This window comes from Octopus sinensis, linkage group LG4 (assembly GCF_006345805.1).
Source record: "Octopus sinensis linkage group LG4, ASM634580v1, whole genome shotgun sequence".
Lineage (NCBI taxonomy): Eukaryota > Metazoa > Mollusca > Cephalopoda > Octopoda > Octopodidae > Octopus > Octopus sinensis.
In genome coordinates, this window is record NC_043000.1 from 34,928,457 (window position 1) to 34,951,642 (window position 23,186).

The 23,186-nt window shown below is 35.5% G+C and overlaps 1 protein-coding gene across 9 annotated transcripts in view; it reads left to right on the top strand.

The window, feature by feature from the left end:
* The window catches only part of LOC115210326 (forkhead box protein P1), a 566,153-nt gene that overhangs the window by 139,117 nt on the left and 403,850 nt on the right, over window positions 1-23,186 (top strand). For all 9 annotated transcript variants that reach the window (XM_036501965.1, XM_036501970.1, XM_029778855.2 and 6 more), the window contains one exon: window positions 11,364-11,455. The gene's annotated coding sequence lies outside the window, so the exon portion shown is untranslated. The remainder of the gene's footprint in view (window positions 1-11,363; window positions 11,456-23,186) is intronic.

Here is a 23,186-nt window from a genome sequence, read left to right on the forward strand (position 1 = left end):
GAAATTGTTCTTTTATACAACTTGCAAATGGTGTGTATATATATATATGTGTGTGTGTGTGAGAGAGAGTGAGAGTTCGTATATACCTACATTACATACATTTATACAATGTGCAATGTCTATGTACAAGTATATATCTTTGTGTGTGTATACATATCCATACACACAAGTGGATAGTTGTACACACATCACAAACATGTGCACATGTTTTTGTCACATCACATTTTTGGATTTCTTTCTAATGTATCATATATTCTATTTTTGTTGATCTTGTGGCAAATAATGTTATTTTTGTCGTCCTGGTCATCATCATTATCACCATCATCATTGTTATTATAAATGTTATTGTTATTTGTTAGTGTTATTTCTATTTTCATCAAATCATGTTTGTTGTAACCAATTCCTATTTTTCACCATTTTCTTTCTCTCTCTCTCTCTCTCTCTCTCTCTCTCTCTCTCTCTAAGATGACCTTGTCAGTTATTTAAACCCTGCCATAACCAATATTTCTTCAGGCTGTCATCATCCTCAATGTTGTTGTTTCCATTTCTACTGTTATAGTTATTAACAATAATCGTTTGTTTATCTTCTACCAGCTGCAAAACAACTGGCATTGGCTGTTACCAAACAAACATAAAATGTATGGGTAATCAATAAGTAGAGAGAGACTGTGCAAAACAAGAGAAATGGAATCAACTTGTCACAATCTCTGTGTCAGCCAGTGTAGTAGTGTATTAGGATTTGAGTTGCTTCAATGGAATGAATGCTATAAAAAGGAGGAGGAGGGTGAGGAGGAGGATTAAAGATAAGAGAAGCAAACTTTTAGTAAGCAAATAAAAACCTGCATTCTGACACAAAACTCATATTTTTGTGTCACCATAATCATCATTAGATTTTTGAGAACATAATTCTCTCTGCTGACATAGGTTGAATCGGTTTGTGAAATTGCTTTTCAATAGCTGTCTCTGTTCTTCAGAATCTAACCACGATACTTTAAGGTCACTTACAGTTCCAAATTGTTTGACTTCCTTCTTACTTTCCTATTGTTTATGACCACGTAACCACAGGCTTTCATGCATTTCTCATTATTAGTGGATGTCAACTTGTGGCAAGTGTAAATATATGAAACTGTTTGGTCTTCTTTATCTTATAATACTGGAAAATCCTGTAGAGATAATACAGAACTCTACCAACATCTTTTTATTGAATTAGATGTCTTTCAGACATTTTTTTGTCACAAGATGCTGTATTATTTTTGACATCATTGAGGTAATAAATCACTTGAAACAGCTTACCTGTAACATCATCTTCATAGTCTGGAATTATAGGAAAAAAGAAAAAAAAAAGATTTGTTTGTTTTCAACAAGTAAAAGACGCCCCAGAGAAAAGACAATTTCATTTGTAGGATTATGCCACCAGAGAATCATGTAGACAAGCTACATGGAGGGTCAAAGTTAGGATAATACAGGGTGTTCAAAAAGTCTCTCTGCAGCAAATATTTAATGGTTTTCAGGTGATTCTTGTACACTGATCCTTTACTTGCTCACAAGAAAAAAAATGTCTGGTGGTGTTAAATCAAGTGATCATGGTGGCCAAAGTCCCTTTGAAATAATCTGTTCACCGAAAAACTCTTGAAGTAGTACCATGGTGAGGTGCAGGATGAAAAAGATTTACTGAAAGGAGACTATTTGAACACCCTGTATGTAAAATATATATTATGGTAATATTACATCATCCTCTTTTTTCTCCTCTTCCCTTCCATCTTCCTCTCTTCTCCTCCTCTCTTTCTCCTCAGTTTCTCTCCTTGCTCCTCTTCTTCTCTCCATGCTAGCATAGGTTGGAGCTAATACTCCTAAAGCCCTAGGTGCTTCTGTCATTTGATATGATTTCTACAGATGGATGTCCTTCTAGCTGTTGACCACTTTACAGGAGTTCACTGGGTGTATTTTTTTCAGGCACCAACATTAGGAAGTTTGAATAGCCCTACATTTTCTCTGCTCATTCAGCCAACAACTGAACAGTGTGAGAAGTAGAAGGAAAAGTGATGACAGAAAGGCCAGAAGTGGGTACTGGAGAGTGAGAAAGTAATGACATTAGAATGTGTAATGGGTGGGTGGAAGGAGCAAGAACATGATGGCAAGATGGCAGGGACATGTAGAGAGTGGTGTTAGGAGGAGAGAGATTGCCAGTGGCAGAGGTAGGTAAAGGTAAGGTCAGGTTGTTAAAGAGAACAACAGTGTGATGGAAAAATACAGGACTATTTAGGTGAAGTTGTGGGAGTGGTTGTCAATACTAGAGGTGGGCATTAAGATAATGATGATAATATGAGAGAGAGAGAGAGAGAGATGGCTGGTAACATAGCATGGTGATGGTCAGATCAATAGGGTGGTCTGATGCAACCTTCTGTATATATAGGTCAGCTGAAGGGTAAGTGGGAAAGATTGATGATGAAGATATGATCAGCATAGATGGTGTGGAGATGAGAGATGGAGTGCTATTAAGTGCCAAGGAAGTGACCAAAAGAGAGAAGTGGCCGATATATGAAAGGAGGAGCAGGGTCAAAGATATAAGGTGAAGGGGCAGCCTGCTCTTCAGTTAGTGTGTTGCCATAGGTGAACTTTTACAGTTCGTGCTGTGTAATGCTAATCAATACATTCCTTTGTCATGTGCTCCATGTGATGTTGCATCTTCATATCATCCTTTACCACCTTATCCCATGTCTTCCTCAGTCTTTCTCTTCCATTAACTTAGAGCTCATGACACTTCCTTATGTAGCTATCATCATCCATTCTCATTGCATGCTCACACCAATGCACTCTCCTCTTTTCACAAGATTGAACTTTCCATACCTATTTGTACTCTGGTGTTCATGTACACTAACATCAGAGTGTGTTTACCTTATTTGATTTACTAGTCTTCTGCTTTCAAGACCTGTCTCACTACCATGCAGCATTGCAGTTCTAACAGAAGCATCATGCAATCTACTTTTGACTCTGGGGCAAGGAGATTTTTGTTGCCAACAGAGGTAGCAGTTTCTTGAACTTCCTGCAACCATTCTTACTCTGGGTACTATGCTTCCAGAACATCTTTCTTCAGTGTTAATTAGGTCACTTAAACAACAGAAGTTCTCTCCTACCTCAATGGATCCTCCTGGCCATTTGAGAAAATTCATTTCCTGTGCACTCTGTGTTTCTTGCTCCTGCACATATTCTACATACAAAGTGTACTTTCTGTTAATCTCCCTTTGATCTTGCTGCACTTCATGTGTATGTTAAGTTTGTGCTGCATACACCATATGCTATTTCTACCTACTACTTTCCTGCATACCTAACAAGGCCATTTTGCTGCTTACTTAAAACTTCAGTTTTTACAAAGTCGACTGTTAGGACCTTCGATTCCAGGTTTTGCTTCCACGCCTGGAATTTCTTTTCTACTTCTAATGCAGGTTCATCTATAATGATGTGGTTATTAGTATATAGGAACTCTCATGGCATTTGGTCTTAAATGGCTTCATTATGTCATGGAAGGCTACTGCAAATAGGGGGAGGTGAGAATTGAATTTCGGTGGACTCTTACCTGTTGTTTAATCTCACCTTGCTGATAGCTCTTCCAAGTTTCTGTGGTTATCGCAAGAGCCTTTCATCTTTTCTTTGTTTCTTCAGCAAATACCAGATCACTAAGTTAGGATTGAAGGGTTTCTTTGGGTTGATGTATGATAACTGTAGTAGCTTACTTTTAACTAAATATTTTCTACTGCAGTTGTCTCACTACAAAGACGGCTTCAGTTGTAGAACTTCTTGGCACCGAACCAAACTCTCACAACTAGATTAATTTTCTTTCTAATTTATTCAGCTATAACTCTTTCTGTAACTTTCATAATATATATTTTATGTGTATATAGCCTACATACATATATAAAAATATAAACAAAGATAATGCATATGTCTAGAAAATATAAATTATGATAATGCCTACATCTATAAAATATATATTATGATAATATGTATATAAAATATAAATTACGACAATATTATATATGTCAATAATAAACATATGTTTTCAACATTTTCTATATCAATCTAGAATTGAAATTGTTATAATACATTGTTTACAATATGTGAATTATCTAAATAATATATAATCTTTTTTTTTAAATATTTCTACAATATATTTGTCTTTCGGATTAAGTTTAAAAGAAGAATTCTGCTGGCAAAAAAAGATTTTCTTTGTACTATTATAGAATATGTAATTCTTTTGACGAGAGAACTTATTGACTACCAAATTATTGATTTCTTAAATTGCTTCAGGGTTACCAAATTTTAGAAAGGTATATATTTAATACCTTGAGGTACCATACATGACTGGTACTTATTGTAGAGCCTCACAAATGTAATAATAATAGAGTAACTATAAAAATTTTGATAAACAATGATTTTCTTTGTGATGAGTTGATTGAAAACTTCCTCAAGAAAGGAGATAAATCCAACCGTATAAGCTAATCTAAAAAGTAGGATTTTTGATATAACAGTCTGCCTTGTCTTTATGTTCCCCCAAAATGTGGATCAGTTGTTGTTGCCCTTGTTGGTCAGTGTTGATGAAATTGGGAGGCAAATGTTTAATGAAGGACATGACCAAATGCTTTCAGACAGTTTCTCTCACTGCTGCTGTTGCTGTTGAGCGAAGCGGTCTTCGTCCCAGAGCTCACAAGATCACGCCTCTGTAGTGGGAGAAGTCCGAAATGTGGTCCTTTGCTATTCGTAAGACCCGCAGAAGAGAAAGCAGGTCAATCCCCCGACACCAAGAGCATCAACGGATGGATGCATGCGCATCCATGCTCAGCGGTTGCATAGGAAGTCGGGGACAAGAAACAGGAAGAAAGAGTGAGAGAAAGTTGGAGCAAAAGAGTACAACAGGGGTCGCCACCACCCCATGCTGGAGCCTCATGGAGCTTTAGGTGTTTTTGCTCAATAAACACACACAACACCCGGTCTGGGAATCAAAACCGCGATCCTCCGACTGTGAATCCGCTGCCCTAACCATTGGGCCATTGCGCCTCCACTGTCACTGCTGCTTTTCCTGTTGAACAAATTGGAAACTCAAAGAAACCAGATGTATAGAAAATGTTGGATTTTTCTTTCGAAGGAAAGTGTACAAGCAGTGTCATTGTATTGATGTTCTGCAATAGACTAGCCGTAGCATTCTTTAACAGTTTGGATTCTATGATCATCTGATGTCTGAAGTAAATGATACTACAACACATTTGCTGAATTTAATAAATTATCATTTTCCTGTTCATTCAAAATAAACATAGCTGGACTTGAAAAAGGTTTTTGAAGACCCTCTTGTAACAACAAGTTTATTTTATTGCATGAAGCTGTGACATGTGGATGATATTGTAAATAGGCTGAATAAAGATAGAGAAGTGCTCAAAGAGTTTAGCTTTAAAAATTTGTATTTAAAGCAAATAATGTTTTGTTGATTCCCAAGTTTGAGAATTGGTGAAAAAGGACAATTTTGAATGCAGTATTTCTAAAATAGAATTAAAGATTTGCCAAATATTTAAATCTGTTCTTAAGAAAAAAATAAAAAGCCTTAGAATATTAAAATAACCAGTTGAGAAACATGGTTGGTAGCTTTCATCAATTTGGATGGTGGAGGAGTGTGAAAATGTACTTTCTCTTTTCTCACTTTCAGAACAATGTGGCAAGTTGTATGATTAATGAGATGAACATTTCTCTAAAACATCATGGAAGAAAGATATTGAGGCTAGGGGATCATTAGTAAGACGGGTCACTTACGTTTGCTGTCTTAGACGAAGAAGCCTGCCTAAAACATGCATACTCATATAAAACAACTTTTTTTTTCAGTACTTTGGTGTAAATATATTTTTATAGTTAGTTTCTACTTTTAAAGCATCTTATGTGATAAGAAGAAAAAATCTCTCCAACAAATACAAGATGTAGGGAGCAGACATTCTTGGTTCCATGTATATATTTTTTATTTAAAATTCAATAGAGAAAGAAAAATATCTTTCCACATGCAGACCAATATAATTTATAAATGAAACTCCTGTAGTTATGTTCTTTAATTCTCTTACATCCTCCATTCTTAATCTTTCAAATTGTTGCAATAATAATTTTGTACTACTTATAGGTATGGCATGCATGTTATATAATGCTGCAAATTTCAATGAATAAAATATGAATTTAGAAAAGCCTCAATGTCCAAGTTTGCTTTTCTATGCTTAAACGAATGAACAAATTTTCGTCTTTCCTCCAGTTCTGGTCTTGTATTTCATTTTTTCAAACCTTTGGTGGTGGTGGAGACTGGCAGAATGTATTTTTCTTGTGGTCTTCACAGGCCATAAAGTGATAGGAATGTTAAGTCAGAATTAGGCAACTGTATCTTTTTTGTGCTCTGTTATTGAGCATTGCTGTTGTCTTGTTAGGTAGAATCGGTAGAAATGTATGTCTTGGCTTTAAAACATCAAATCACTTGGCTCTATGATTATGAAATCCAAATATGTCAACGTGGTTGCTTTTAAAGGGGATACCTGAGGTGACTACCTGAGATAACGAGTGACTGAAATTAAGAAGCAAGAAACAGCATACATTGAAATAAGTTTGCTGTTTAGTCATTGACACTTTAAAATGTGTGATAGGGCTGGTGGGTTAGGGTTTTGTGCAGTTTTTGTTTATATTTAAGTGGCTGAGAATTGTCTGTTTGTTGTGAGTCTAATGTCAAGTCTGCGTTGCATTTATTATTGTTTGTGTCTAACATGTAATTGGGATGACTGTCTGTATTAGTTTTAGATATTCATGTGTCTATACTTCCAAATGAATATTATATTAAGGTTTGTGTGTGTGTGTATTAGACATAAAAATGAATTAATATTTACCAGAAGTCATTGTTGCTGATGTTTATTCTGCCTTCGTTTTTATTGTAAAAGAATAATTTTAATTATTTCTATAAGATTAATCTGTGGTAAGATATCAATAATAATGTTATTATCTTTTTCTGTATGATATAAAGCATTTTTTTTTTTTTTTTACTATTTCAATTGAAACAAATTTTTGCATTTAAGTTATCAGTTTATCATAAAAAATGATGGTGACAAACTGATGTGTTATGAAAAATGAATAATTTTCAATCAGAATAATAATAAGACAAAAAGAATGGTTAGTGAAAGTAGGCATATAAGGGTTTCTCCATTTTTCGTCTTTTTGGTTTTCTGAAAATTCTTCTGTTTACTTCACCTTAACCTTCCACAAACAGTAATGTCATCAGAAGGCCACTTACATCATATACAGGAACTATGAAAATATTCCTCAGTGAGAGGCACAACAATCTTTTTCTTTTATCAGGCTGTTTTAATGTGGAGCCTACCTTCTATAGGGGGTGGGGTTCCTTGCTCACTTCAGGGGTTAGTCAAATAATGATGATAATAATATCGGTACTCTGCATACTCCACTGAATGTCTTATTCATTTGATTATCATCTCTGTCTCTTTGTGAGTCTCTCTCTCTCTTTCTCTCATCATCTTTTAATGTCCACCTTTCATACTAGCTAGCACAGGTGGGATGGTTCTTGTGATACCCTCCCACCCAAGTTAGCATGGAAGGCGGATGTTAAATGATGATGATGATGAGATATATATACACAACATGTATAATATATGTATGAATAGATAAATAGATAATTTACATATACAGGGTGCAGTAAATATATTGTCATCTAAATTATGCAAAAATGAAAATTGCACTGACATCTCATTTTAACAGATATATTTACCAAATTACATTAAAATATCTTGAAATATTAAAGAATAATAAAATTGCCATTGACTTCTCCCACTGCCTCCAGATGAATTTGGAATTTCCTGCAACTCTGCTGGATGATCTCTTTGTTTAAGTTTGCGAATGCAGCCATAATCCTTGCCTTCAGTTCATCTTTGGTGTTACAAGGAGTTTTGTTCATCTCTTGTTCACCTGCACCCCACACATTATAATCAAGGGGTTGCAGTCTGGAGAGTTAAGTGGCCAGATGTTAGGGGTGATGTGGTTGCAGAAATTGTCTGACAGCCATGACTGCTTGTGTGGCTTGGTGCAGAGTCCTGTTGCTAGACAAAGGGTCTTCTAGTAGCCACCCACTTGACCCAAGGCAGCACTACCTCCTTCAGGTGCTTGATGTAGGCCTCTGTTAAGTCTAAAGCTGTGTGGGAAGATGAATGGAGGCATAACATCGCCATCACTAGTGATCACTCCAAACACCATGATGTTGACTGGATGTTTGATTTTTATCACTTTCCGTACATGCACTGTCCTCAGATTGATAGTCAAACACTCTGAGATGTTCATATTGGAGCTTCTGGCATGAATGCCAAACAGTACTGCATGTTGTTTTAAAACTTTTGGCTGAGTGAATTGCATCATGGGGCTGATTTTATCACAGATGGTACCCAAGTGACCCTACTATACTGTGTAGTCAACAAAATCAAAAACAAACAATGTGCATGTGTGAAATAAAAAAAAACATAAAATGGCAACAATTTACCCATCACACCCTGTATATATAATATAGATCGTTAGCCACTACACACATTTTTTTCTCTCCTTGTTTTTTCTGTGTCCCTTTCTGTAGAAGAGTGTAGGCTCAAAACGTAAAAGACTTTTTCTATTCCTGAGCGTTATACTAATACATTTGTTTATTGTCTACATCACTTGTCTTCGTCTTTTGTTTTTTTCGTAAACTCTCCCTATATATATATATATATATATATATATATATATATATATATATATTATATATATATATATATATATATATATAGATAGAGAGAGAGAGAGGAGAGAGAGAGAGAGAGAGAGAGAGACATACATGTGTGTGTGTATAAAAAAACAGATAAATAAATAATTTACATATACTTAATATAGATACGTGTATGTGTCTATATACATTGCATGAAGGGTTCCTTGCTAGTTTAGATTTCTATTTATGTTGTGCATGTCTTCTTCCCCTCCACTTCCCCTATCCATTGTTCTAGATTTATTGTTGATTATAGTTACAAGATGTTGAACAATGGAAATCTTCATTTGATTCTCATTGAAATCATTCACTTCACTGGACCCTAGTTTAGATGCCATAAATAAATGGGGAGGCAATCGTTTTCTGGACCTTTGCTAATCTAACTGCTTATTGTAAGCATTTTAAAAATTCTCTTGCATACACTATTCTGACTCTTAAGTTGAAGTGTATACGGAATAGCTGTTGTTCATATTTGTACTTTTGAAATTATGGTTTGTAAATTTCTTTGCATTCTTGAGTAGCTGGTGGAATATTTTTGCATTATATTAATCTTAAACAAAGGAAAAGCAATAGGAAGGATGAAAGGGAGAGAGAGGAGGGAATGATGGTGAGGTTTTAACTACTTTGAATATTGGCATCTGTGACAGTCTTTTCAGTTGTGGTTAATATATATATACACACACACACACACACACTCAAAATGCATCTACCATTATTTGAACATCTTGCATCTTGGGGCATGGACACATTAAAGCTCTGATGTCTGGCAACTGACTTGGTAAACACCCACAAGATCATCCACCATCTTTCCAGCAACAACCTTGGCCATTTTTTTGAATTTCATGTCAAACACTTGTAGAAATGCTTACAAAATCAAAAAGCAACACAGCACCTATGGCTTTCAGAAACATTTTTTTCATGCTCAGAATTGCTGAAGCATGGAATAAACTGCCTGCATTAGTTGTGAACTGTCAGGACACTACAGCTTTGAAAGCTTCCATGTTTCCTGAAATTGCCAATGGTATACCTGATGCCTCCCACCTTTTTTGTTTTGTTTTAAATGACTCATTTGCTGTTCACTTGCCGTGCATTATTCTACATACTCTTCATTTACTTTTGGCTACTTTTTCTGATGAGCTTTTGTACACCTGAGCATTGTATACAATAAGTTCATCATCATCATCATTATTATTATTATTATTATTATTATTATTACTATTTCAAGTGGGGTTACCATGTACTGTGTCAGGTTATTGTGTCTGTTCACTCAAAGCTACACAGTTGAGTAGCTGAGTAGACAGGACCAGCTATCATAGAAGAGCCATAATGGATGAGAGATTGAAATAAAAATGTGTTAGAAAACAGAGCATTTGGGATGAGAGAGTTTTAAAGTGAGTGAGAGACTGATGGAGAGTAAGAAATAAGTGACAATTACTGGAAAAGTGCAGACCTTACCTTGGCAGTAGTTGGAGGTGCAGATTTTGTTTGGCAGAGAAAAGGATTATACCAAAGTATTTCTTCCATTCAGAGGTGTACCTGCCTCATGAGCAGAAATATATCTTAACCAGATTGTCAGCTCCTAACGGTAAGGATTAGCTCCCCCACTTCCTTAGTTGACCTCTCACTGTAAATAAGGGATTTATTTCCCTTACAAAACCAATACTTATAAACATCTCAGCATATATGTGACTACACATACCCTTCAAAACTCCAACTTATTTCCTTAATTTCTATTATTCTTCCTCTTCATACTCTCTACCTCTTCATCCCACAACCCAATATATAAAAAAACTGGGGTGGACAGTGGTCACTTGAATGCTGACATGCAGGACAATGGCTCAATAGAAACCAATCTAAGGGGCATAACTTCAATAGGCTTAGGAGCCTGCCTTGTTTTGTTGATGTTTTATTTTTGCAACATCTTTGTGATTCACAAATTGGTTTCAGACCTTTTCTTTACTTTTCCATTCAGCTGTGTCTGATGACTGTTAGAATAACTTTTTCATGCTTGAACAGTTCTTCAGTCTGAAACCATCTGGAAAAACCTATTGGCTTTGACAGCTACAAGATTAAATTTGTAATATTGTATAAATAATGTGTGTGTGTGTTCCCACTACCACTTCATTTCAGTACACGATCTCAGATCAAATCACTTGCTATGCAAGTACATCTCCGTAATACTTATGTGTAGCTATAACAAAAACCTTTTCTTAACACTTACTGCATCTTAAAATTGTTTTTCAAAGACAGTTATTTCCTTCTAACACATATCCATTTAAGATGAAGCCACCCTTGTACAAACTGTGAGCAATTCTTTCTACCCAACTGTAATGTACGGCCCAGCTTGGGATGGAGCTTAGGGTATACTGCCAACTTTTGATATAATACACACGCACTGGGGTCGATGTAATCGACTTAATCTGTTTGTTTGTCCTTGTTTGTCCCCTCTGTGTTTAGCCCCTTGTGGGTAGTAAAGAAATAGATATAATACACATGTGTTTATGTATTTATGTGTGTGTAAGCATGTTATTGAAATATTTGCTTTTGTTATATTTTACAGATTTGGATTCTTGTTCAACTGTCTCCGTTGTTTGTATATAATTAGCCACTGGTCCCATCCTGATGCCAAACTGACTTCACACCATGTTCAAGGTAGAAACATTTAATTTTTTAAAATTATTCTCTGATTATGCAATATTACTTTTTATTGTCTTTTTTGTAGGAATGTGAAAAATGTGTGATTTATCTTCATGATAGAGAAATGAAATATCAAATTCTTCCATAATAATGTTGTTCTAAATGTAAACAGACTTTCTTATTAAAGCATCTTTAATGGTGATCTCATTGAAATTTGGAAAATTGCTTTTTGCGAGGTAATTGGTTGCATGACTTTCAGCACCAAGCAGGATGCTTGGTTTGAGTTCCACAGTTCACTTATTTCTAAGGGTCTTAAGTTCATGTACAGGAAGGTGCCATACCCCAATGACTAGTATAGCAGTATCATTGTAAACTACTACAAAGGCAAACGAGATGCCTGTGAGAGAAGTAGGTAGAGAGAAATCAGATTGCTAGGTCAGGTTATGAAACAAGAGAGTCATAGCCTAATGGATCCATGACAGAGATGAAGTTTGACTCTGTACCTGGAAGAGGCATCGTGGATGCAATCTTCCTGCTGAGGCAACTGCAGGAGAATTACTTTGCTAAGAATAAACTGCTATTCTTAGCTTTCGTTGATTGAGAGAAAGTGTTTGAACAGGATACAACATTCAGTAATTTGGTAATTATTGAGAAAGCTAGATGTAGAGGAATAGCTTCTGGGGCTCTACATGCTTTGTATAGAGATGCAGTACGTAACATGAGTGTTGACAACAATTTAGCATGAAGGTAAGAATTTATCAAAATCCAATCCCCGGTCCTCTTTTAATCATTGTAATCACAGGCTATTGCATAAGAGTGTATGATTGGCTGTCCATGGGAACTCTTGTCCGCTGGTGATCTAGTTCTCATAGCTGAATTTCTAGTAAAATTAGAGAGGAAATTCCAGGCCTGAAAACTAAACGAAGAATTGAGAGCTCTTGAAGTAAACCTAATAAAAATGAAGGCTTTACTAAGTAGGAAAGAAGACAGGAGCTTGGTATCTTCAGGGAAATAGCTTTTTTGTTTTTATATGCAGAAAAGGAGTTGGTATAAATTCCAAACAGTTTAGCTAATATAGGGCTCCAGTAGTTTCATCACAAGCAGCCTGTCAGAGTACGTAAAGCTTTGAATGTGATAGATGCACTGGGGTAGTCGTACATATGAGGAGTAAGCTGGAAATAGGTTCTCTTAAATGCCCAGATGGCTTACTGCAAGTAGTTGATAGCTTTTGTTGTTTAGGGGATGAAATTAGCAAGGGAGGTTGTTGTTTTGAAAGTATTGTAGCTAGAATAAGAATGGGTTGGTGAATGTTCAGGGAGTTCCTACAGTTGCAGGTAACAAAAGTCTTTTCCTTTAGAGTGAAGGGCAGATTATATGATGCTACACTTGTGTTAGAACTGTAGTGTTGCATGGTGGCAAGACACGGGCCTTGAACTTGAGGACAAGAGAAGGCTGGAAAGAAATGCAGTTAGCATACTCTGTTGGATGTGAACTGTAATTATGAATGAAATATAAATGTACTGAAAGGAAATTGGCATAAAAGGAATCAGATGTAGTGTGCAAGAAGGAAGACTGTGATGGATAGACTTGTGATGTATATGGATGGTGAAAGCTGTATAAAGGAGTGTGATCACTAAATGTGGATGGAACTTGTGGGAGAGGGTGACCCAGGAAGACATGGAATGAAATGGTGAAGGCTGATTTCAAGACCTTGAACCGCACAGAGGACATAAATGACAGTGGTGACTGGCGAGATGCAGTTCTTGAAAAAAACCAACTTGCCTTAACAAAACTACATCCTTGTAGAGCTCTGTGTATGTATATATATATATGGGCACAACTGGGTCCTTCCCTCAAGACCACCACCACCTGTCACCTCCCTATTTATAGTTCTTTCTTGGTACTACTTGCTTTTTCTTCTACTTAGAACCATTTCACTTGTTATCCATCCTTTGTGCATTAATACTGTACTCTCCACCCACATTTTACATTGCTCACCCATCCTTGCCATCAAATTATCTTTTCTCCTTCCACCCCATACATCTTACCCTCCTCATACACCATGTCTGCCTCCCTCTGATCCAGCATAATGTTGTCTCTCTTTTGTCTTTCTTTTTTCTACACTGTCATCATAACTGCTCTGCTGCTCACTAGGGTCAGACCCCCCCCCACATCTTGAAGATCTACCTTGATTCCTCATCACCATTATTTTTTTATCACTTTCTTCTCCCATTCATTCCCACTTTTTCTTTTAAAATCTGAATAACCATGCGACTTGTCTGAAGCAAGAAACCAGTTTTGCTCTGACCCTTTTTTTCTCATACCCTACCCCTCTTTACTCTGTTTTCTTTTCTTTTTTTTTTTGAGGTTTGTAGATGGGCAGGCTGCATGGTTACTTCACTAGTGGTTGGCACTAAAAAGCATCCAGTATATGTTGTAAAGTGGTTGGCATTAGGAAGGGTTAGAATCATGCCAAAGCACACACAGGAGCATAATGCAGTCTTGGGCCCATAAGATCCTATCAAACATTCCAGCCCATGCCAGCATCATGGAACATTTACTTAAAATTATATATGTATATATATATATATATATATATGGACACACATGCACAGTCACATATATATAGAAAATATCAATGTGCGTGTATGTATATATATATGTGTGTGTGTGTGTGTGTGTGTGTGAGTGAGTGAGTATGTGTGCATAATATGTATATTTAAACACACATACACAGTATATTACCAGTTTTATCATAGTATAATCTGTATGATAATTTGGTCATTCTCCATATAACCTGAATCCCCAATAACATGTATCTCTATAGATTATTGTTGAAACAAATGATGCTGTACTCTTACCAAAATACCGGAAGATACTGATCAAAGATGAAGCAAGATCTATAGAAATCAAAGCAGATTGAACTTTTATGGCTCGGCTAAAACTATGGCCTTCTAGGAACCATAAGTTCATTGTTTACTTTTGGTTTTTTTTTAGTAAATTCTTATGCACACCTTCATCGAATTTACCATTCTTTCAAGTAAATAATAGTTGGTAGAATCACATGCAGCATGCTAAATATTTTATTTTTTTTGTGGTTGGTTAGATTTATTTTCTGTACAAACATCTGTTGAATATATTTTGAAACTTTACAGACTTTATACTGATAGTGCCATAATTGTTTTTGTTTTAGATGTATAAGTTCTTTCTCCTGCTAACCACTCATCTGTGGAACTAGAGTGGAGCATCTTTGTCAATGAGACATTCTGAAAGAAGGACATGAAATGTAGTTTTCAGGTAAATACAATGTTACGTCCATCACAAAATTTTAGTTTCCAGCCACACTGGACTACTGGACACTGCATTGAAGATATAATACCTTATTTTCTCATACATATATCATCCTCATAATTTCTCTTGCTGGCATGGCTTGGATAGTTTGACAAGAGCTGGCAAGCCAAAGGACTGCACCAAGCTCTGCTGTCAGCGTTGACAAGGTTTCTCTGCTTGGATGCCCTTCTGAAAACTCACTTTAAAGAGTGCACTGGGTGTTTTTAGATGGCACCAGCACTAGTGAGGTCACCGAGTAACTTGCAAGACAAAGAACCCTCAACTGTGAGGGGGAGAGTGGTATTGAGGGAGGGCGTCTCTGTGCCAGGGGATGAGGGCTCTAAACCTAAAGGACTCTCTACCTTTCTCTCCAACTGCTGTCCCAGTTGGAGAGAAAGGGAGAAAGAGAGAGAAGATGGTGGTAATGTGTCAGGGTGTACTCTCAAGGTACAAGGATATATATATAGTCTAACCCACCGCAGCATGTAAAACAGGCATTAAATGATTTCATATATATATATATATATATAAACACACTATACTATACACTCACATCTACATACACCCATATATTCATATATATTCATGTGTGTGTGTATGCTTGTCTGCTCTGTTATTTGCTACATTTTCATGAATGTCAGTAGAGAGAAATTGCTTAAGCATATGAACAGCAGTTTTGTCTGAATCCAGTTTCTCTGTCTGTGTGTCCCAACAGATACTTATGAACAAGTCACAAATAACCAAAGCCTGTCAGTTTTATTATTTCTGACTTGTTCTTCCTATGTATCTGTTGGGACAAAAGAGTTAACTTTTTTTGTTTGTTACCATATTTCTCATGAATTACTGTGTCTGATATTTTGTTTTTTAATCGATCAAAGATTCAGGACATTTATTTTTGTATTAATGTTTGTTTAGAACATATGTTTGCAAAATGTTGTTTCATTAAAATCTGTTGGAAGCGTGTAATTGAAACTTAAACCCTTTAAAAGAGGTATTTTCTATGAAGGAATTGAAGCTGGTGTCTGGCAGGCTAGAATCAAGAATTCAAGATGCCATTCCATTTTTAACTGTAAACTCAAGTCAGCTCTTCATGTTTCTGCTACTAAAATTGGAGAAACAAATATTTGGGAGAAAATCTCTTTTTAATTTTCTTGGTTGTAAATAAAAATGTCCAGTCAACATTCATTCAATATAAATATCATAAAGTAGTTTATATTGTTTATTATTATTTTGTTATTGGTGAAAAATGTATGATATATTTATTATTGAAGGAGGTCCTTCCTAATGGAACTGTTATGTTTGAGCCACACTACAATGAATGTTTCATCTACTTTTATATACATTTCTATGAAGAGAAATAAGGAATGGTTGAAAAGCCCTCGTACCGAAACAATGCAACTGATAGAAAAACAAAAATGTAAACCTTTCTATGGTCATCGTTTTCTTTGTAATCCATTCTCCTTTCTTCTTTGCTGTCTTCTTATCCATTCTGTTCCAGCCTGTCTTTGTTTCCTCTTCACCATTTATTAGAAACATTGACTCAGTACAAGAACTTCAGTTCGCCTTTTCTTACTGCTTAATCCCAATTCCCTTAGCTCTAGTTTCTTAGATTTTATTTCTTTTTTTACCATTTCTAAACTTCTTTTAAAAAGCCATTTTGATGGTATAACAGTGTTGGTTCTTTTTGTTTCTATTTCATGATAAATTTTGGTAGAATTAATTTCCTAATGATTATATATGAATGCACATTAACAATTCTATCACCTATTCATCAAGAACCTATCTACATCCAACAAAAGAAAACCTAGATATTAGGTTCCAACCACTGTGTCTACAGCTACATGTCTAACTCTTTGTAAACACCAGCATTTATTAATAACATACCAGGCACTTGTGAAGTACCTCCTAACTTCATTGGCTGATTAAGAAAATTTCAGTACAATCCAAGCCAAACATATCCCTAGTTGTTACTCTCCACAGATTCAATATTTCTCTTTTGATTTACAATAGAATGTTATTAAATCTTGAGGAACAAATGCCTATTTTTCACTGATAGAATTCATTTTGCCTACAACCATTGAATCATCTTTTGAACCTGTGGGTATATCAACATGGCTTGGTCATGAAACCTGATGAAATCTACTCAAATAGTCAAACTTCATCCCATTCCACTAAAATCTACAAAATTTTTGATTTGTTTCCAAATGTTCAATCAATGACTTCTTTTACATACAACAGATAACCCATCTTTTCTTTATTAATTTAGAAAGAGTTTACCATTAAAAAAAAATTGTGTGAATCAATACATTTATTATTTTATATTTATCTTAAATCTAAGAATTGTAACTGTTTTCACTTAACTTGGATAAAACAATTAAATAAACTAAGCTTACATTGAGATACAATCCAAGTCCTTCTCTATAAATAAACTATCGAAAGATGAATGTGTTGCATCTAAAGTGGTAACACAGTGTCATAGATTTAAAACCATGACTTGTTACTTCCAATCTAAGATCTTGGCATATTTTTGCTTCGTGCTTCCCTAAGTTACTTCAAGTGACTTCAAGGAATAATCCTTCTCTCTCTGTTGTTGCTACGACCCAACGTTTCTTGTATGTTCTTTCCTTCTACAGTATTTTTCTAAATTGCTGCACCCAAATTGTTTGTTGTGTATAAATATTGGAACATTTAAACCTGAAGGCAATGAAGTCTTTGCCTAGCTGAATAGAGGTGTGCGTGTGCATGCATGTGTACATGTGTGTGTAAGAGAGAACGATAGGTGAATGTGAGGGGTAAAAGAAGAAAATGTTTAGAGCATTGTATGTTTGTGTGTTAGAGACAAAAAGAGTGAGTGTAACAGAGAGGGGGGGGGGGGCAAAGAGGGAGAGTGTATGTGTGTGTGTGTGGTAATGCATGTTGGAATGAGAAAAAGAGGAAATTCTGTAAGAAAGTATGTTTGAAATCCTGCAATTCTGTTCTCATCAGGAACAGTGTTCATGTATCATGAAACTTTGTGTTGTGAGATAAAGTAGCAGTGAAAGGTTTGTTTAGTTCTACTCTGACTTCCGTATACAATATGTTATTAGTCCTTACATCAATTCTTTTATATAGTAAATTATACTAAGAACCAGCATTATCTTGGTTGTTGTTTGTTTACAAATGTTACTGGCCAGACTCCAAACAGTTGCCTTAACAACAGACAAACCTTAAAAGAATTCCTATCCAAAGAAAATAAATTTATAGGAATTTTTAACAGTGAAGACAATATGTAAATTCATGCTTGTAAATATTTTCTTTTTATATATTCATAATTCAATTTTAATTCATTTAGATAAGAAAATTGATTGATATATGATACAATATGGTGTTTGTATGTATGTATGTATCTATATATATGCACAATTGGGCCCTTTCCCCATTTCCTCCCCAAGACACCCCTTCCAACCATCATTGCTCTACTTGCAGCTTTTCCCTGATACCATAAGCTTTCTTATCATAAGGAGCCATTGCATGTCATATCCATCTCCACCCACATTTTCCATTGATCACTTCCCTTTTCTGAGCCTCCACATTATCTTTCCTTCTCCACCACCCCACCTTTCTCACTCTATCCATGCACCATGTATGTCACCCTCATATGTCATTGGCCTCCTCCATACCTTACCCACAGATACACCCCTCAACATACTCTACCTTCACTATGTACCATCTCTGAACACTTGTTCTTTCATTATAGTCATCTCCTCACCCATTGTCCACCCCTTCCCCACGTTCTTGCAATCTCTCTCTGCCCATACTCACTTCTGCTCACCTTATATCTTGAAAGTCCACCCAGACACCTCATCACCTCTATTTTTTATCTCTTCCTAATTTCACCCCAATCACCCCTACCTTCACTTTTAAAAAGTAAAGTGCAGTGGAATGTAGCATGTCCACCAAAGTTACACTGTTCCCGATTTGGGCCATACAGAATATATCAGGGCTAAAGAAGTATTACCTGATGTCAGCCATAATAGGAACATTAAAAGCAACTCTACAAAGCAAAGTAATGTATTTCCTTTCACAAATCAAATAGCTACAAATGATATAAAAATATCCACATCCACTTGATAAAATATATGTAACAATGCACAGGCATAGCTGTGTGGTAAGAAGCTTACTTCCCAACCACATGGTTCCGGGTTCAGTCCCACTGCATGGAACCTTCGGCAAGTATCTTCTATAACCTCAGGCAGACCAAAGCCTTGCAAGTGGATTTCGTAGGCAGAAACTGGAAGAAGCCCGTCTTATATGTATTTATGTGTGTGTGTGTGTGTGTCTTTGTGTCCGTGTTTGTCCCTCCACCATCGCTTGACAACTGATGGTGGCATGTTTATGTTCCTGTAACTTAGCAGTTCGGCAAAAGAGACCGATAGAATAAGTACCAGGCTCATAAAGAATAAGTCCTGGGGTTGATTTCTTTAACTAAAACCCTTTAAGGTGGTGATCCAGCATAGCTGCAGTCAAATGACTGAAACATGTAAAAGAGTAACAATACATGGATATCAACAGAAAAGAAACAACATTTTAACTCCATCTTACAGGACGTCTCTGGCTTCTGCTTAATCAACAATCTCTTTTGTTGGAATTGAGTTTAGTATTGTATATTCAGAACTGTGTGGGGATAGGATGGTTTTGGTTTCTGGATCATGTCTTTATTCAACAGAGACCTTTCCCATAAATTCATTCCACAGAGAGCCTCAATTTCTATGTCAATCAGAGCATGCACACATGTGTGTGTGCACTTGCGCGCACACACACATACACACACAGAGTTAGTCACTCTTGGATAATTTTTACATATTTCTACTAATTCTAAATTTGCTACTTGAAGTGGACTGAATGAAAAAAAAATACCAGCACCTCTTGACCAAGTGACCTTATTGTCTGAGAAGAAAGCTCTCTCTCTCTTTCTCTCCTCTCTGAAATGAATGAATGCCTCAATTATGTAGGTGTAAATGGCTGTCCTTCCTGCCTTCAAAAAACATCTCTATCTCCCCACCATCATCATCATCATCATCATGATACTGTTACACCATCCCACAAGGTGGCAGCAACCTATACAAATTTAGGTTATTGATCTTCACTCTTATTCAATAACATCTCCTCTTTTCGTTTGGCTTCAGTTTTCATCTTTATAACTGTACTTATGTAGTTTGTTACTGCTCAATATTTTAGACTTATTAAACATACAACTTCTTTTCTTTTCCCATTCTCTTCACTTTCTTCTCTTTCACTTTCAGTTTTTTATATTTCCCAACATCTCTCTCTCTCTCTTCCTTCTGCCTTCTCTTTTAGTTATTCTGTTTTTCCTTTCTTCCCTCCACAGTTATTTACTCTGTATACTTCTGTATTCCCTATTCCATCCTTCATACATTATAACTTTACTTTTTTTTCTTTAACCGCTCTCTCTCACACACATACACACACATATATCTACATATAAATACATATGTGTGTATGTGGGGCAGTTTTAAATATAGACTGACCTGATTCCCACAAATGGCTACTTACTGAATTCATTCTTTAGATCCATTAATTAATTAATTTCATTTTCTCTATCATTTATTCATATTTTCTTTTGCTTTGTTCTCCTCTTATTTCACATTCTACTATATCTATAACAGGGCTATATTTCAGTATAATTATGTATTGTGGTAAATATGTATGTGAGCATATTTGCACACATACCCATGTGTGTGTTTAAAGATATATATATATATATATATATATATATATATATATATATATATACACACACACACACACACACACATGTATCTATGCGTACATGCATTAGTGCATTGCTAAATTTAAAATATATTGTGTACATTTGTGGTGTATACATGTATCTGCACATACACACACTCACAGATAGTTAGTAACAGGCACACACGTGCTTGTATATCTATCTACCAACATGCTTTCATATATTCACTCATATAAATACACACACATGCCAGCAACCACTAAAGAAATGTTACTGAGCTATTTGTGTGTGTGTGTGTAAAGATGACTGTGGAACAAAAGTGAAAAAACAAGACTGAACACTGTCAATGCATCTATGTGTGCAGCTGTTCGCATCCCCTCTGTCTTGCTGCCTAGTTTATTAGCAGTTTAAATGAAAAATAACTCAAAGAAGAATTTGACAGAATTTACCTTTAAGTATTCTGATTTTCAATTTCTGTTCCTGAAATAAAATACAACCTGATATTACCTGATACAACCTGATATTCATTGCAGCCATGAGTTGGTGCAAATTGTTATTTATTGAAAACAAACTTAACTAAAAATTTTTAATGTTTGTGTCCTTTCTGTGGTTTGGGGTCGATTTGTTTGGCTAAAACTCTTCAAGGCAGTGTTTCTAGCATGGCCACAGTCAAATGAATGAAACAAATAAAAGAATAAAGGAAAAGATATTTTGGTTTAAAATTGTTTTAGCTTTTACAGATTTTGTTTCAACATTTTACATTTTTTAAAAAAGTTTATTAAATTTAATTCCGGCGTTTGTTTTAAAAGAACGTAGAAAATATAATGTGCTGAACTTGACTTAAGAATAAATATTTATAATGATTTTAATTAAATATCTTTCACAATTTAAAAATTTTTATTTTTTAAAATTTAAAGAAAGAGGATTCTGTTAATTAATACTTATTACTTAATACCATTCATGAAACTTGAGTTGTGTTTGGAACTGCTACAAGGCTTACATAACTACTGAAAATGCTAATTAATGAGTGTCTTAATCATTGTTCAGTCCCTAAAGTTTTGCTGTTGCTGCTGATAGTTTTGTGAATTATAATGAGTCTGGTGTGAAAGAATTTAATTCATACAAACATTTAACAACTAAGGCTGTTGTATTCCAGTCAAGGTAGGGGACTCTGTCAGCACCTGAACAAAAATGTCAGAAGTGGTCACCTCTAGATGTAACAAGATCCAGACTCCAGTTTTAGAATGGACAATTTAATTAAAAAAAAGCAAAAAAAAAAAACAATAATATTTTCTACTGTTGGCTTAAGGCCTGAAATTTTAGATTATATTGACCACTTAACTGGTACCATTTTCTCGACCCCAGAAGGCTGAAAGACAGTCAACTTTTGTGCAATCTGAACTCAAGACTATTTTTAACTTACGTTAAAAGAAGACCCATCAAGCCAAGGAAAAATCGCAGTCATGGCAGATACTGGTGTCACGCAAATGGCACCCGTGCAAGTGGCACGTAAAAACACAGGTTACACTCTTGGAGTGGGTGGCATTAGGAAGGGCTGTAGGAAACCATGTCAAATCAGACTGGAGTCTAGTGCAGCCTTCCAGCTTACCAGCCCTGGTCAAACTGTCCAACCCATACCAGCATGGACAACGGACGTTAAATGATGATGATGATGATGAATGTAAAGATGGACGAAATGTTGCTAAGCATTTTTCTTAGTATGCTAGTGATTATGCCAGTTCACTACTTTAATAATGACGAATAATAATAATAATAATAATAATAATAATTCTTTCTACTACTAGCACAATGCCCAAAATTTTGTGGAAAGGGACTAGTTGATTACATCAATCCCAGTGTTTTTGCTGGTACTTAATTTATTAACCCCAAAAGGATGAAAAGCAAAGACAAACTTGGTGGAATTTGAACTCAAAATATAAAGACAGACGAAATGCTGCCAAGTATTTTATCTGGCATGATAACGATTCTACCATCTTGCCACCATAAAATAATAACAACAACAACAACGATAATGATGATGATGATGATAATTTAATTTACATTCTAAAAATGAAGACAAATCAAATCCAGTTTTAAGCTAAATATTTAGTAATCAGTGACTGTTTTCATGAAGTCCCATAAACCTACCCTTATTTGTGCTTCTCTGTGATTTTTTGTCTGTGTGGATTTCTTGTTTAAAAATTTGCTGATATTTACAACCTCTCTGATGTTTTGAACTGTATAATCAGAATTTGAATTTATAGTCTTAAATTTCTCATGAGATATTAACTCTACTTTCCTTTTTACATGTTATGAATTAATCTCTGTGTGTGTGTATGTGTGTGTTACATGTATGTGGAAGGCAGTGGGAGGATTTATGGTGTTCACAAATAACTGCTAGATATAGAAGTAATCTTTTTTTTTATTGCTTGATGGTTGTGCTAATAGTTAAGGTGAAGTGTAGGGGTGAATGGTGTGAATGAGTGTTTTCCTGTCATCAAAGTGAATGACAGATTTGTAATTCTGACATTTCACACCAAATCCTAGACCAACATGACACACACACACTCACTCTGGCTGTCTGTCTCTTTCTCCTCCTCCTTCTCCATTTTGATGAAATATAATGAAATCTAGGTTGCCCTTGTATACAGGAATTAATGTGGAGTA